This window comes from Rhinoraja longicauda, chromosome 5 (assembly GCF_053455715.1).
Source record: "Rhinoraja longicauda isolate Sanriku21f chromosome 5, sRhiLon1.1, whole genome shotgun sequence".
Taxonomy (NCBI): Eukaryota; Metazoa; Chordata; class Chondrichthyes; order Rajiformes; family Arhynchobatidae; genus Rhinoraja; species Rhinoraja longicauda.
Genome location: NC_135957.1, coordinates 24,954,726 through 24,972,021, shown reverse-complemented (window position 1 = coordinate 24,972,021; position 17,296 = coordinate 24,954,726). Strand labels below are relative to the sequence as shown.

The window sequence follows — 17,296 nt, the reverse complement described above, 5'->3', positions numbered from 1 at the left end:
CTGTCCTCGAGGTGAGCCGGCTCTCTGGCGGTTTGGCTGGAACTGCAGATGCTGGTTTACTCTGGAGAAAGGCACAAAGTGCAGGAGTAACTCAGCGGGACAGGCAGCTTCTCTGGAGAGAAGGAACGGGTGACACGTTTCGAGTCGAGACCCTTCTTCAGACTGAGAGTCAGGGGAGAGGGAGACACAGACACATGGAAGGGTAAGGTGTGAAAACGAGACATCAAAGGAGATGCAGCTCAAGGAAAATGCAGAATAGATCATTGTTGGTTAGAAGGTGAGAACGAAGCATACAGAGATAAAGTTTAATCAGGGGACAGTCAGACTGGTCAGAGAACTAGGATGGGGGAGGGATGAGAGAGAGAAAGCAAAGGTTACTTGAAGTTAGAGAAGTCAATATTCATGCCGCTGGGTTGTAAGCTACCCAAGCAAAATATGAGGTGCTGTTCCTCCAGTTTGTGATGGGCCTCACTCTGATAATGAAGGAGGACCAGGACAGAAAGGTCAGTATGGGAGTGGAAGGGGGAGTAACAGTGTTTAGCAACCGGGAAGTTAGGTAGTTTGCATCCTCGTGCACTGCTGTGGCTGCCGTCTTCATATGTTCATGTGATCGGAGCAGAATTAGGCCATTTGGCCCATCAAGTCTATTCTGCCATTCAATCATGGCTGATCTATCTTTCCCTCTTAACCCCATTCTCCTGCCCCCCCCCCCCCCCCCTCGACACTTGTACTAATTAAGAATCTATCTCTGCCTTAAAAATATCCATTGACTTGGCCTCCACGGCCTTCTCTGGCAATGAATTCCATAGATTCACCACCGTTTGACTAATGAAATTCCTCCTCATCTCTCCTCTGGTCCTTGCCTACAATCTCACAAATTGGGTGATGCCAAAGTCCAGCCTCGGACTACTCTACATTGAAAGCTTGCCTTCATCTTTCCATTCAATCCTCGTCCTCACATGATAGGCATTGGCCTGCATCATTTAGTTTAGTTCAGAAATGCAGTGCAGAAACAGGCCCTTCGGCCCACCAAGTCGGCATAGACCAGCGATCGCCCCATACAGTAACACTGTCCTACACATTAGGCACAATTTACAGAAGCAAATTAACCCACAAATCTGTACTTTGGAGTGAGGGAGGAAACCAGAGCACCCAGAGAAAACCCACGTGGTCACAGGAGAACGTACTAACTCTGTACAGACAGCACCTGTAGTCAGGATCTCTGGAGCTGCAAAGCAGTAACTCTACCGCTGCGCCACCGTGGTGCCCTTGACTATTTCTGTTTTTGGCTACCTGAATTGCTTGGTGTTCCCGGCATTTTGCTGGTCTTCGGCAAGTCGCAAATACCTGGTGGAAAATGTGTACATATACATTTTATTGAATGGTACAATGGCGTCAAAGTTAATGGGGTCGGAATAGGGCATGTTGCTCCCATTTCCCAGTTGGAAACAGTTCATAAATAACTCCAAACTGTTTTTGCCTAAATGGCGTGGAAGTTATTTCCAAAGTCAAATTAGATGGAAGATTGTGTGCAACAGCTTGAACGGGGTATTGAATGAAAGACCTTCTACCACAAATGGTACGTAGACCTTGGGAACCTCTGGCAGGGTGATCCTCTTGCAATCTATGGATGCAATAGGAAGGCAATGAGACAAGGTACCTCCCACTGCACCCTATGCTCCAGGCAAAAGAGTTTGCAGCATACTCAGCCTCTCCTTATAAGACAAGGCTTACAGTCTTAGTCACATTCCCTTTGGCTCATGACACTCAATGTGAAGAAGGAGCATTCAAGATTGTATTAGAATCTTCAATTCATGCATTGAGAGCACACAGAGTCTAGGAGTCAGAAAGCAGGCACATATCCTCAGAAACTACCCATCTGCTCATAAAGTTAGACTTTAACCCATTTGAAGACGAGTCTGCTGCTCCTACATTGGTCTAATCAGTCGCTTCAGAACTCACAAAACTGGAATGGCAGTTAATTATCCTAAATTCTGAGGGACTGGCTAAGGAGCCAGCCATACCGTCACATAAACAAAGATACAATGCTCAAATGGGAAACAGGCCTCAGCCCACATTGTCCATCCTTTCCCTGGTTTTACATTTCACTCCCCGACTTCCTTTCTTATCGGGTTCCACCCTTTTTTTCTCCCCCATATCAGTTCCTGCTATAGTTACTTCTCCACCCTTCCCTCTTCCATATGACTCAGCTGCTAATCAATCCCTTCCCCAACATTAATCTATCACGTTCTAACTTTTGCCCCACCTACTTACCTCGGTCTACCTCCTCTACCCCACCACTACTCAACCCGAAGAAGGGTCCCAACCAGAAATGTCTGTCCATTTCCCTCCAAAGATACTGCTGACCCACTAACTTCTACGAGCAGTCATTTTTGCTCTCGATTCCAACTACTGCAGTTTCTTATGTCTTCTTTCCACAATTACAGTGTGCACTTTCAGCTAATTTTGTGCCTTCTCTCCACACTCCCATTTACGCAGATCATGCGTAATTCCTGTGGTCAGGATGTTGTTTCAGAATCTTGAAGATGTACTTATTCATGCCTGTAGTTTATATTCCTTGTATAATTTAAAACTAGTTTGTCCCAGTTTTTCTCTCTTGCCTAATTTCTCTCTTGCCATCTGACATGAAGACTTCAAGCCAGTACAGCAGAGGGATAAAAGCCTCAATAACTAGGATTCTGAAATATTACAGAATGATTACAGCAAACTTTTTATGTCCTTGTTATTACTTTTATATAGTCCCGTGTAGCAAGCAAAATCAGTGTGATATCGTAAACCTGATGTATCTGAATATATCTCACATCACATTGTATACACAAGGTTAAAACAAATGAAAACACAAAGCACTGAAAATTCAGTGGCTCATGTAGCATATGTAGAGGGACTGGACTGGCGATGTTTCAGGGGACCCTTCTTCAAACTCAGGAAAATATGGTCAACTGAGTTTCTCTTGCATGGACCTGGTATAGGTTTGATGGTCCAATGGCCTTCTTTCAAGCTCTAACCACTCGGTGATTACATGATATATAATGAATGGATATGCTCTAGGTGTTCTCTAAATTGAGAGAAAGAGGCACACGTGAAAAAAACTAATCTGGAGTTAATCCTGAATTTTAAGATTTATCTTTTATTTTGTTTTGTCTCTGACCTTGAACTAGTTGCTGTGGATACTTTTCCACTGTTTCCTTTTTTCCCAGAATTCCCATTTTCACAGAGAACACTGAATGCTCGAACAAATTCTATTCAGTAACTAATATTTCAAGATGTTCTCCCACCTTTCACTTTTTAGTATAAAGAATGTAGATTACAGCACAACCCCTCAAAAGTTAAAACAGATTTCTACAATTTTTCAACAGCTATTTCCTTCAGCTCTTATAATTTCCCCAATTTTATCGTAATTTATTTGTGCTGTGCACTTAATTCACTGTGTTCACTTTATTTTTGCACTGTGGAATATTTGGCCCAATTAGTCAATGCCAGAACTTTTGACCACATGAGTGTCCTCATCAATATGACCTTAAATTGTTCTGCATACTTATCTAGGTTCTGCTAAATGTGTCTGAACTATCTGTTTCAACTATTCTTTGTGGTAGAGAATGTTTTACATTCTTACTACTATTTAGTATCCTAGGAGGTTTATCCTGAATTATCTGAGGTCTGTCATTGAAAACTTTTTGAAAATCCAAATATATTAAATATAACACATTATTCTTGTCCACATTTTTCTATTATATCTTCACAGAATTCAATACTTCACAGAATTTAATCATAACCTTCCTTTTTGAAATATATGCTGGCTACACTTTGTGATATTTTTGTTTCAATTACATCTTTGAATAAGGAATCCATTAGTTTTCTTATCATCACTGTTAAGCTAGCGGGTCTGCAGTTCCCTGAACTTTTCTGTCTCCATTTAATTAATCTCTGATTAACATTATTCTCTAGTCCTCTGGCACTTTTTGCTTTTCAAATAAAATATTATATAAATGTCATCTCTCCCCAAACTCTAATATTTGTGGGTTTACTTCCATCGAGATCAGGGCTTTTATCATCTCAGTTTTAAGTTTGTGAATTATTTATAGCCCTTTCTATTTGAAACGCTTTATATATATTTGAGCTCTTATCATGTCACATGTTAGATGTCCTTGCAAATACCAAGCTGAAATTATTTTTCAGTATTTTTGCCATTTTTATCCCATTAGCTGTGAGTTTAGCTTGTGGTCCTATGCATGTCATGATTTTTTTGTTTTTGCCGTTTGTCATTGTTATTTCAATTTATATTCCTTTCAAATTTAACTTATCTTTAACATTTACAATTTTTTATACTTTGCTTATGCTCTTCATAGACTCTTTGGTCATCTTCACATATATACCTTGTTTTTTAATCATTATTTTATTATTCATCCATGGTGAGACCAAGCGCAGGCTCAGCAATTGTTTCATTGAAAACCTCCGCTCAGTCTCCCTAAACCTATCTGACCTCCCGGTTGCTAAACACTTTAACTCCCCCTCCCATTCCCATACTGACCTTTCTGGCCTGTGCCTCCTCCACTGTCGGAGTGAAGCCCAGCACAAATTGGAGGAACGGCACCTCATATTTTGCTTGGGCAGCTGACATCCCAGCGGTGTGAATGTTGACTTCTCTAACTTCAAGTAACCCTTGCTTTTGCCCTCCCCCCCCCCCAGTACCTTCCCCAGCAACCGCAGAAAATGCAACACCTGTCCCTATACCTCCTCCCTCGACTCTGTCCAGTGACACTTTTGTTTCTCATCTGTTGGACTGCTTCCGACGGTTTGTTCTGTCTGACCCAAATAGGGAAAGTGTAGGGGCATTGTCGATGAAGCTCATATAGTATTTCTCAGTAGTCAAAACAAGGCTTTGAGCAACCTGCCTCTGATATGATATGATACAATTGATATGAAGAGGAAAAGTAAAGGCTTGTGGCTGTAAAAGGATATGTGCTTGGTTATAGATGGTTGTTAGATCATTGTTTCTGGATTTTCTGCTGAGCCACATAAATATTATTTCATGCAAATATCCTTGGAGTTATCCTAAGGCAAATTAGTCTATAGCAGTGGTGACTTTGACAGCCACTGATAAAGCATGAGTTCCAGGTCCCACTTGACAGAAAGTTCCTGTAGGATACAAATGTTCAAGTTGTCTGAGCAGATGTAGTTTTGATCCCAGATTCTAAATTGCACAACATAACAAAGGAACTTATAATTGACTTCAGGAAAACCAGTGTAGAATACGACCCACTCTACATCAATGGGGTCTGTGTGGAAAGGGTACCCGCTTTCAGGTTCCTGGGTACGCACATCGCAGAGGATCTTACCTGGTCTACCAACACCATCACCACAGTAAAGAAGGCACAGCAGAGACTCCACTTCCTGAGGATCCTCAGGAAAACCAACCTGCAGGAGAAGCTCATGATGTCCTTCTATCGCTGCTCCATCGAGAGTGTGCTGGCATACTGTATAACCACATGGTATGCCAGCTGCTCAGAAAAGGACAGGAAGGCCCTTCAGAGGGTCATCACAACGGCCCAGAAGATCATCGGCTGCTCACTGCCCTCCCTGGAGACCTGTTCAGCCTACGCTGCCTCAGTAGAGCAGGCAAAATAATAAAAGATCCATCCCACCCCGGCCACCGTCTGTTTGTTCATCTGCCCTCTGGTCGACGTTTCAGGTCGATCAAATCCCGAACAAACAGACTTAAGAACAGTTTTTACCCCAGGGCCATACGAGAACTCAACACTACCTTCTGCACTAGGCAACACTGTTAAAAAATCTTTGTACTTAATATAATTGTATTTATTTGTTTTTGCATTTATTGCATATATGTTTGTACGCACCGTCAGGATTGGCTATTTTTTAATTTCGTTGTACTCGTTGCAATGACAATAAATGAATATTATTATTATTATTATTAGAATCCCAAAGTGCAGAAAGAGTGATGCAAGTCATTCAGCCCAACTTGTCCAAGCTGACCAAGATGTCCCATTTAAACTAGTCCTACTTGCCAGCATTTAGCCCATATTCCTCTAAACCTTTTCTATCCATGTACCTGTCCAAATGTCTTTTCAAATGTTGTGAATGTACATGTCTCAACTACTTCCTTTGGCAGTTCATTCTATATACTCACCACCTGCTTTGTGAATAATGCATATAAATCTTCAAAGCTGAAAAAATGAATCACTCATCACAAATACTATGAACAAACCCTTTCACAGATGCAGGCAGCTCTGAACTGTCAATATAGGCAGATTTTACAGCCAGACATTGAGCTTTGCAATTGCCTTTCTGTCTCATGCTTTCCAGGAAACTTATGGACCCAAATGACATTGAAAAAAGGCAAGTTAATAGCCTATAATTTAGCAACTAACACATTGAAATTGACAACCCCTCTGTCCCAATGGGGTTTCATGCACGTGGTCTAATATCCTGCAGTTAAATATTAAAGTTGGTGGGGTGTTTCTGAATGTGCTGTCAATTTCTCTGATTTTAAACCCAATTGCTCACTAAAACATGTGTTCTTGTGCATTAAAATTAAACATTGCCTTATAAACACATTCCTTTGTTTAAATGTTTGTGATTTTTTCAATTAATATTCTATTCTTTCCCATTAGTACAGTCAACTATCATCCCCCTACCTTCCCTAACATTTCCAAATGCATTATATCCTCCAATATTCAACCTCAAACTTGTTCTTTGTTTAGCTGCACTGCAGTTATTCCTACTGCATGGTTACTTACTAGATTCTGCTTGTTATCCTGCACTCGTTATCTTCTTTACCAAGCCATAAATCCATTTATGTTTTGGATCAATTTTCTTTTTGTTTTTTTCTTAGTAATCCCCAAATTTACTTACCAGAGATTAACTTTATTTGTTCTTCATAGTCCAAACACTTTATGCATTCTTTACTAGTTCATTGAATCTTTAAAGTTACAGAATTTGGAGATGTAGAAATATTTTTCAAAGAGAGCAAAATAGGTTTCCTCAAGTTGTTGGGGAACAATTGCGATATTAAAGTTAATTCAATTCTGGTGTTAGCTGAAATGATCTTTGCAGAATGCTGAAGGCCTCAAAAATATAGCTTGAAGTGACGCCTTAAACAGGTCAGATTCAAATGTTTTGTACTGGTAGCAGGATCTGGCTGCAAAATGGCTTCAATAAATTCTGCCCTGAAGGAGCTGCCATTGTTGCACTGATTGATTACACACCTCAAGTGTGCAATCAATGAGTCACCTTATGGTTGAGGCATTTCATCAAACCTACTGAGTTCTGATATTAAACTCTTCTTCTTGTATTGATTTTAATAAATACTAGGTGGGCTAACCATTCTAGAATTATTTATTCCGGAGGCTGGACAATGCGATGTAGACCTTTTCAATTAAAAATAATTCTAATGGTGTCCTTTCCAGATTCCAGAAGGTCAAACCAAAATTAAAACTTAATAGGTTTGTAAATATTTTAAAAGGCTTAACTGCTAATATTTCCATATAACCATTTTAATCCCTTAGGTTATTCAGATTTAAATTGAAATGGTTCCCTTCATATGTTAACACAATAATACTATCAAGTCCAAATAGAGGCCTTGCAATTTGCTAGTTATCAAAACTGCATTCAGAGGAAGAGATAATGGACTGTTTTAACTACTTTATGCACTCTATTTCAGACTGCCTTCAGTGACATAGAGAAAGCACACACACACACACCCTCAGAGGCATGTTGCTTCATACAATTTCTCAATTCACAGTTGTATCCACAGGGAATAAGCCAGCTAACATTTCTGAAGAGGGAACAGGCAGATTTTTTAGTTTAGTTTAGTTTAGAGATAGAGCGGGGAAACAGGCCCTATCGGCCCACCAGGACAGCGCCGACCAGCGATCCCTGCACATTAACACTATCCTATACCCACTAGGGATGATTTTTACATTTACCAAGCCAATTAACCTGTACGTCTTTGGAGTGCGGGAGGAAACCGAAGATCTCGGCGAAAACCCACGCAGGGCACGGGGAGAACGTACAAACTCTGTACAGAGAGCGCCCGTAGTCGGGATCGAACTCGGATCTCCGGCTCTGCATTCGCTGCAAGGCAGCAACTCTACCGCTGTGCCACCGTGTCGCCCAATAATAGTTAAAAAATAGAGGGGGATATTTCATTCTACGATTGCCATCGATGGCCCCTTACCTACACTTCAATATACTGCTAACAATAACTAATAATTTTTTCAGGGAACAAAGTATAGCTGTCCACAGAAATGTCAAAATGGAAATTTGCATCGCGGGAAACTTAATCAATGATAAATTTGCTGCAAATTAATTTCAAAGTTCAAATTTGGTACAGGACTCCTTGAAGTCAAATTTTATATTGGCTGAAAGAAAATGATTATTCAGATTGATAAAAACACAACAGTATGATCTTATATAATACTAGACAAAGTGGACCCGTTGGGTCCAAAGCTCTCCTGCATTGGTGCAGCACCCTGTTCTCCCCCCCTCCCCTCTCTCCTCAACCCCCCCACCCCTCTCCCTTCTCCCCCACTCTCCCCTCCCCTCCAGTTATTATGTGAATAACTGGAAAAATATAACACCGATTTCAATAAAACTACTCGCATTATCACTAAAGTGACAATGGTGAGTCAGGTGGGCCTAAAATTGTCGCGCTATCGTGTACCGTTTCGGCTGAAGTTCAGTCACAAACAAGATAACAAACGAGAGTTTTAGTATATAGATTATAGGTTACGTCATTAAATCCTTTGATCTCTAAATCTGAAACGATTCGGTGTTGACCTTTATAGTGTCAAATGTATGTTCGGATCCCTGGACCTAGATCACAGCATCTCCCTCTGCAACTGGATTCTTGACTTCCTGACCCATAGACTGCAATCAGTGAGGATAGGTAACAAAACATCCTTCATATAATTCTCAATACCGGTGCCCCACAAGGCTACATTATCAGCCTCTTAATATACTCTTACGTGGTGCGGCCAAATTCTGCCCTAACTCCATTTACAAGTTTGTAGATGACATCACAGCAATAGGTCAAATCCCAAATAATAAAGATAAGGAGTACAGAAATAAATCGATTGCTTAGCAGCATCGTATCAAGGCAAGAACTTTCCCCTCAATGTCAGCAAAACAAAGGAGCTGGTCATTGACTTCAGGAAGTGGGGTGGAGTACATACCCCAGTCTATATCACTGGTGCGAAAGTGAAGATGCTCAAGAGCTTCAAATTTCGAGATGTAAATACCACCAACAAATTTTACTGGTCCAACCATATTGATGTTATGGCCAAGAAAAATCTCCAACGTCACCTTCCTCAGAAGGTGAAGGAATGTCTGCTTGTTCCCAATGACTCCTACCAATTTCTACAAATGCACGGCATAGAAAGCATCTTATCCAAATGATTCACAGCTTGGTTGAGGAACTGCTTTGCCTAAGGCTGTGTGAATGTGACTGTGTAAGAGAGTGTGAATGTATCCATGTCCATCTTGCAAACCAGCAACCAGGGGAATGGTTTGGAGGAGGGGAGGTCCTTTCAGATAGGCACTCAGCAGTCCTTCCAGGTGAGACAGAGGTTCACATGCTAGAATCACATGTAGAAAACGTCCATAATTTTTCTGCTGAGCAGAAGTTCTGACTTCTGGCACACAACTCAGGAAGTTGCCATCGTATCTGAATACCATTCTTCAAGGGGATTTTGATATTGTCATGGCACATTAGCAACTGTCTTCTAGCAGATTACGAAAATTCCTGTGGGGATACACTAGACAGTGACTCAGTGAAGCACAGTTCTGTTATTCACCATTAAAATGATTAGTTACCGAGGAAAGATAAGATGGGAAATGTATTAGAAATCGCATTTAAAAAAATGTATTTATGAATGCTGCTGACTGAATCATCCCTAATTATTTGAGAAGGTGGCAGGGATCAGCCCACTGACCTGAATGTCAAGAGTCGAGTGTTTTATTATCATGTGTCCCAGATAGAACAATGAAAATCTTGCTGCAGCAGAACAGAATATGTAAACATAGTACACTGTAAACAATATGATAAATGAGAGAGAAAAAAAAGTTCAGTGTGCAAATATACACATACCCTACATACCCACAAGTACACACACACACACACACACACACATATATATATATATTGTGATATCATGAGAGGTAGAGTCATAGAGGGGAGATACATTTCCTCCCGGTGGATGCAACAAGGACTACAAACACTGCCTGACCTGCTGACACTGATTGCTGCTGACACTGATTGCTGCTGACACTGATTGCTGCTGACACTGATTGCTGCTGACACTGATTGCTGCTGACACTGATTGCTGCTGAAACTGATTGCTGCTGACACTAATTGCTGCTGACACTAATTGCTGCTGACACTGATTGCTGCTCAGCTGAACCAGATGAGCTGATTGCCTCAGTGAGAGAGCTAAAAGGGAAGGGAAGCAGTGTATTTAAAAAAGAGAGACAACGACTGGAGCAGACAGGGAGAGGAGTAGTGTTTGAGTTATATTTTGTAAGACGGCAGCAAGCTACAGTTTTGATTTAACTACCTGTTTTGGTTTTGTGTACCTGTCTGCAAACAATTAAGTTTACCTGTTTTTGGAAAAGACTAAATATATGGAATTTAAGTTTGAAAACAAGAACTTTTCTGTCTTCATTTCCGGCACCCACACCTCCCAACCTTCAAGAGAAAAGCTCCCGACCTCTCAAGACATCACAATATATATATATACACACACATACTCAAAACACAAACAATGTGTACTCCAAAGACGTACAGGTATGTAGATTGACTGGGTAAATGTAAAAATTGTCCCTAGTGTGTGTAGGATAGTGTTAATGTGCGGGGATCGCTGGGCGGCGTGGACTCGGTAGGCCGAAGGGCCTGTTTCCGCGCTGTATCTCTAAATAGTAGTACAATAATAATAGTAGTCTATTGAAGTTAAGAGCTTATTTGAGGTTGTAGTATTTAATAGCCTGATGGCTGTAGGGAAGAAGCTGTTCCTGAACCTGGACGTTGGAGTTTTCTGTCTCCTGTACCTACTTCCCGATGGCAGGAGTGAAATAAGTATGTGGCCAGGATAGTGTGGGTCTCTGATGATGCTGTCTGCCTTTTTGAGGCAGCGATTTCGACAAATCCCTTCGATGGTGGGGAGGTCAGAGCCGATGATGAACTGGGCAGGGTTCATAACTTTTTGAATGTCTTTTCTGCTCCCGGGCATTCAAGTTGCTGAACCAGGCCATGATGCAACCAGTCAATGTGCTCTCTACTGTACACCTGTAGAAGTTCAAGAGAATCCCCTCTGACATACAGAATCTCTGTAATCTTCTCATTTATGGCTGGCATTGATGTTTTTATTTTTCACTGTTTCTAATAGTAGAATCTGACTTCCTGCACTTTCAATTAGTAGAGGTGGCAAGCGTTATGGGGAGAAGAAAGTAGAATGAGGTTGAGAGGGAAAGATAGATCAGACATGATTGAATGGTGGAGTAAATTTGATGGGCCGAATGACCTAATTCTGCTCCAATAACTTATGAACTTTAACTTTCCTCTTAAACTCCCAACAATGACTCGTTATATTCCTTTGATCTTCCCTCTGTGTTCATAGCAAAAATGAAGACAATTATTTTGCAATTTTACATTTTTAATAATTACCAATCAATAAAACTAGACACTGATAGAATGCTGGGCATTGTAATGCGTAGTCTTTCAGATGAGAGCTTAATCTCAAGCCTCATTTGGCTTCATGGGTAGATGTAAAAGATCACAATGAACTACAGGGTCATTGTCCCTGGCATCCTGTTCAATACTTATTCCACAACCAGCATCACTATAGAAGAGAGTGATGAGTACCTGACAGGCGCTGCCAGAGGAGGTGCTGGAGGCAGATACAATAGCAGCATTTAAGAGTCTTTGATTGGCATATGGATATGCAGGGAATGGAGGGATATGGATCACGTGCAGACAGAGGTGATTGGTTTAAGTTGGCATCATGTTCTGAAAGGACATGGCACTGTTTCTGTGCTTTACTGTTATATGTTCCATGACAGATTATTTTATTAATGCAGTCGTGCCTGTAGAACTTATTGTTTCCAATTTGGCTGTGGCACTTCTGTAAAAGTGGGTACAATTAGAAGAGCTGGATGCAAAGCACTTTGGGTCATTCAAAGGATATTCTTCTCTTCTAATGTTGATATAGATGTCAAACAGCAGCTATGACTTACATTTAAAGGGTTGAGTGACAATGGCATCATGGGAATGCATGCTGTATTACCTCCTTGATCTTTGTTGATTGGACACTGAATTGTTGTGAAAAACCAGTCACTCACAAGAGAATTTTATTTTCAGTTTAGAATCAGACAGCATGGAAACAGGCCCTTTGGCCCAACTCATCCATGCCAACCAAGATGTTCCATCTAAGCTAGGCTCATTTGCCTACATTTGGTACGTATACCTCAAAACTTTTCCTATCTGTGTAGCTATGGAAGTGTCTTTTAAATGGTGTTATAGTACCCGCCTCAACGACCTGCTCTGGCAGCTTGTTCCATATATCCGCAAACCTCTGAGTGACAAAGTTGCCCCTCAGGTTCCTATTAAATCTTGTCCTTCTCACCTTAAACCTATGTCCTCTGCTTCTTGATTGCCCTACCCTGGGTAAAAGACTCTGTTCATTCAGTATCTACATCCTTCGTGGTTTGTGCTGACATGATTTAGATTCACCATTGAGCAATGTAGAAGATCATTTCAAGGGTCCATGATATGTCTGTCTGGTGTTTCTTTTTATTCGGTTTTCTTTTAAACTTTATTTCGTTTGAACTTTGATTGGTGAATTTTAAGTGTATGCTCTGGAATTGGTCAACTTTCTGAACAATAGTGAAGGCATTATTGAAATCCTGATGTTTGGAGAAATATGTGTTTCCCTTAAATCACTGGAGTTCTCATATGTTGCTGCATTGCATCAAATTAAATAAATTATCGGGAGCCAAGGTATTTGGGCTGAATTTAATAAGGTTCCAGTGATTGGGAAAAGGGAGCTGGTTATTCACTTCAGGAACGAGGTGATGTGCACACCGAAGTCAACATCAATGGTGCTGAAGGAGAGATGGTTGAGAGCGTCAAGTTCCTGAGTGTAAATAACACAAAGAATTTGTCTTGGACCAACCACATTGAAACTTTAGCCAAGAAAGCACTCCAATGCCTCTAGTTCCTCGGAAGACTAAGGAAGTTCAGAATATTTCTAACGAGTCTTGGCAACTTTTACAGATGCACTGCTGAACGCATTTTGTCAGGATGCATTACAGCTTGGTTTGGCAACACCTCTTCCCAAGACTACAAAAAATTGCAGAGTTTTAGATGTATCCCAGTCTATAACACAAATCAGCCTCTCCCCATTGTCTCTGTCGATGTTTCATGCCACCTTGGGAAAGCAGCCAACATAATCAAGGACCATTTTCACCCCTGTCATTTCCTCTTCTCCCCTCTTCTGTCAGGTAGAAGATACAAAAGCTTGGAAGCAGGTATGACGAGATTCAAGAATAACTTCGTCCCTGCATCCTTTCGTTGTCAGACTTCAAATCAGTCCTCCCATTAGCTCGAGTGCAAACCTCCCAACCTAATCATTACCAACCTTGTACTGTTTGCTCATTTGCACTTTCTCTGTAACTGTAATGCTACGATAATGTATCACTATAATCTGCACTCTGGTATTTTCTCTTGCGCTACCTGTGGTACTTGTGTATGGCTTGATTGTTCTCATGCCGTAAAATGCTTTGACCGGATAGCACACAATGTAAAAAATGCAAATAAAAGTCAGGAAATAAACTGTTTGTATGTAATCTCTCCATAATAATCAGACACCATTGTCTCTTGAGAACACAGTCTGTCAGTTTCACGTCAGTAGTCATTGAAATCAATAAGCAGTTGATTATTTTGACATTTGTGCAATGATAATCGATTAAACAAGGTAACAGACACCTTTTAGTATTTTAGCTTGCAGTAACAAAAATAAACTTAAAGATATTAAAAAGATCTTTATTTTTGAAAATAGTGCAACTTTGTCATTGCGAATCTGAAATTGTTTAGCCCAGAACTCTCTTGACTCCAGTGACACAATTGTTTTTCGAAAGTGATTTTCTATAACATGAGGTTTCATAGAAACAGAACATTTCAGCAAAACTACCTGTAATTCCTTTGTACATTTTTCTTTTATAGGTTATAATCACTTGGATTTACATTTATCTTTCTCAGATAACAATCGATAATAAGTCATTATTTTCTTTATATTTCATCTAATAATTACTCACTCCCATTTTGACATTTATAATAGACTTTTTATTGCACTTTCCTCCATGGACTTTTCCCTTCAAGATGGCACTTGGTCCCAGTCCAATTTCCCGTCACTGACTCTAACTAAGCAGACAGGGCAGCCAATGTTACAGACATTATGAGAACTACCCATACTCTATGATTGAAGAACAAATTGAGATCATCAGGTTTTTTTTGTTGCTATTTCTCCTACCCGAAAGGAAAATATCGAAGTGGAATCATTCACTTGCATGGAGCATTTCATTTAACAGCTGGGACTCAAATCTCCAGCTGAAAATCTGCCATATTTCTATTTAAACTGGTGCACAACTTATCATTTATAGTTTTTTTCTCCTCACTGAAATATGCTGAAATTGCAATTCTTTCAGATAATAAAGCCAAATTGGTTTAATGATGGTTTTCACAATGTTATTATAAGTGTAATTATTGAGTTAATTCAGAATAATATCAAAACATCAATCAAAGCACACTACTCAGCACTTGAGCAAGTGGCTTCAGGAACTCTTGCACAGCAAATTTAATGAATGATTTTACTTTGCAACCATGAAGGTTTTCGTAATGAAACAATAAGAGTGCAAGAGGACAGGAAGTATTAAGGGCCTGTCCCACTTAGGCGAGTTTAAGGCGACTGCCGGCGACTAGGCCGTCGCAGACAGTTCGCGGGCATGTCGCGGGCATGATCGTGAGGATTGTAGTGGATCTCAGCGCGTCGCTGAGAAATCAACCGAAGTGAAATTTCTCGGCTACAGCTGGTTTGTCGCCAGGTATCGTTGCTTATTGTGGGCGCTGTCGCATGCTGTCCCCAGGTTTGCTAGTTTCTCTTAGATGCATTTAGAAGCACATAATATTAAAATAAGTAAAGTCATTTCAAGATACCATAAAATACTTACCTTTAACCAATTTATTTACCGTCAGGACATGTGGCAGGTAGATTGGAGGCGACGGTTTGACGGTCAGGTAAGCGTGGGAATTTTTGCGATGTTTATGGCCATCACGATCACATTTAAAGTAGGCTCCCAACCCAGATATGCAACCCAGAAACCAGATATGCATCTCCTGTACATTTTCAACGAATGCCCACACGTTTTTCACAAAAATCCATTTAACGACTTTTAAAATTAAATTTCTTAATACTGCCATTAGTAAACTGGAAGTCAATCCAGTTTATGCCTTGTTACTGTGAAGCTTGGTTTTCAAGTAACCCAGGCAAGATGTTATAGTTCAAAACTATAAAGTACTTACCGACTTGTCAGTGATTTCAGCGAAAATTAGGACGCCGGAGAAGCATTGACAATGTGGGAATTTTGCGATGTTTCTGAAGACGGTGTAATCTCAACCTGACTCGGCATTGTCGTGGTCATTGTCATCGGGTAAAAGTAAATTTCAGCGGTCTGCTACGGCTTTGACAGTCGCTGGCAGTCACCTAAAAAATCGCCTAAGTGGGACTGGCCTTTTAGTCTTATTCAGAGGTGGGATGAATGATTTTCCAGGTATTAAAAATCCTGATGATTTATATTAAATTTATTTACAATAGATTAATTGAAATAATGTTATAATGCATTATTTCTTCAGTATTTCTTTAAATTCCTGCACAAAAGATGACCACATACAACATGAAAAACATCCCAAAGCTACAAAACAGGATTGTGAACCAAATGTAGTGGAAAGTAGATACAAGGAATGACAGATTGTGGCTTAGTGGAAAGTATCTGTTTTGAACATGCCACATATTCGAGGCATGACTATACGTTAAATTAGTAAACTCTATGTGCCATGGGTCATGGAAGAAAGGAAGTTTCTATTTGAGTCCATGCTAACTGCACTCACTTATGCAGTTGCACTGAATCATAGGTTTGTGACTTTTAAAGCAATTGAATAGGTGTGTTGATACTTGTAACAAGTAATGTTTTGGTAGTGTGAGACTCGTAGTGTTAATGTATCTTGGAGCTCTGCCTTCCTCATCTTCAGTGTGATGCAAGCAAATTAAAAACATAGTCTTGTTTGTCTAACTGTTGAGTATAAAAAATGAATTCAGTATCTTTTGTTGACTTCTTTATTTTATTATCTCCTCTTTTGTGTTTAATTTAATTGTGTCAAATCTACTATCCCAAACTTATTAAAGCTAATAACCCAATTTGGTTCATTTTCAGGATACAGAATAAATTGGGAAAAAAGTGAAATTATGCCAATAAGAGAACATAATAAACAGATAATACAACAATTTCCATTTAAAATAGTAAATGAAAAATTTAAATATCTAGGTATCTATGTAACTAAGATATACACATCATTATTCAAAGCAAATTTCCACCCATTACTGGACAAATTACATAAGAATATTCAATATTGGAAAACACTCCCTATCTCAATGGTTGGGAAAATTAATGCCATAAAAATGATTTTTTTACCGCAAATATTATACCTTTTTCAGACAATTCCGATATATCTGACAAAAAACTTTTTTAAAAAATTGGACTCTATTGTTAATGATTTTATCTGGGATTATAAGAATCATAGGATAAACAAAAGACACTTGTGTAAATCAAAAATAAATGGAGGCCTGGCTTTACCCAATTTTTTGTTTTATTTCTGGGCAGTTAATATTAAAAATATGAATTTCTGGTTGGAAGAAATAGATCATCAACCAGACTGGTTAAAAATGGAAAAGGAAGATTGTTTACCTTTTGATATTGGTTCGATATTATTCGCCACGTCTAAATTAAATAAAAAAATTTATAGGGGAAACCCTATAATATTTAGTGCTACACGAATTTGGAAACAATTAAAAAAGACATTAAAATTAGATAATTTATCACTTTTTCTTCCAATTGTGAATAATCCTTTGTTTAGGCCTTCATGGGTAGACGGGGGTTTTACACAATGGAAGGATTATGGAATTAAAAATATGGGACAGCTTTATAAAGAAGG

The 17,296-nt window shown here is 39.7% G+C and overlaps 1 long non-coding RNA gene across 2 annotated transcripts; it reads left to right on the top strand.

Annotated features, from left to right (window-relative positions):
* Positions 1-16: 16 nt before the first annotated feature.
* LOC144593905 (uncharacterized) lies at positions 17-16,336 on the top strand. Of its 2 annotated transcripts, none has more exons than XR_013547299.1 (3): positions 17-202; positions 12,392-12,487; positions 13,538-16,336. It is a non-coding gene; the product is annotated as an uncharacterized LOC144593905 (long non-coding RNA). The 2 variants fall into 2 exon arrangements; XR_013547300.1 differs by having other exon boundaries at positions 13,534-16,336.
* Positions 16,337-17,296: the final 960 nt, after the last annotated feature.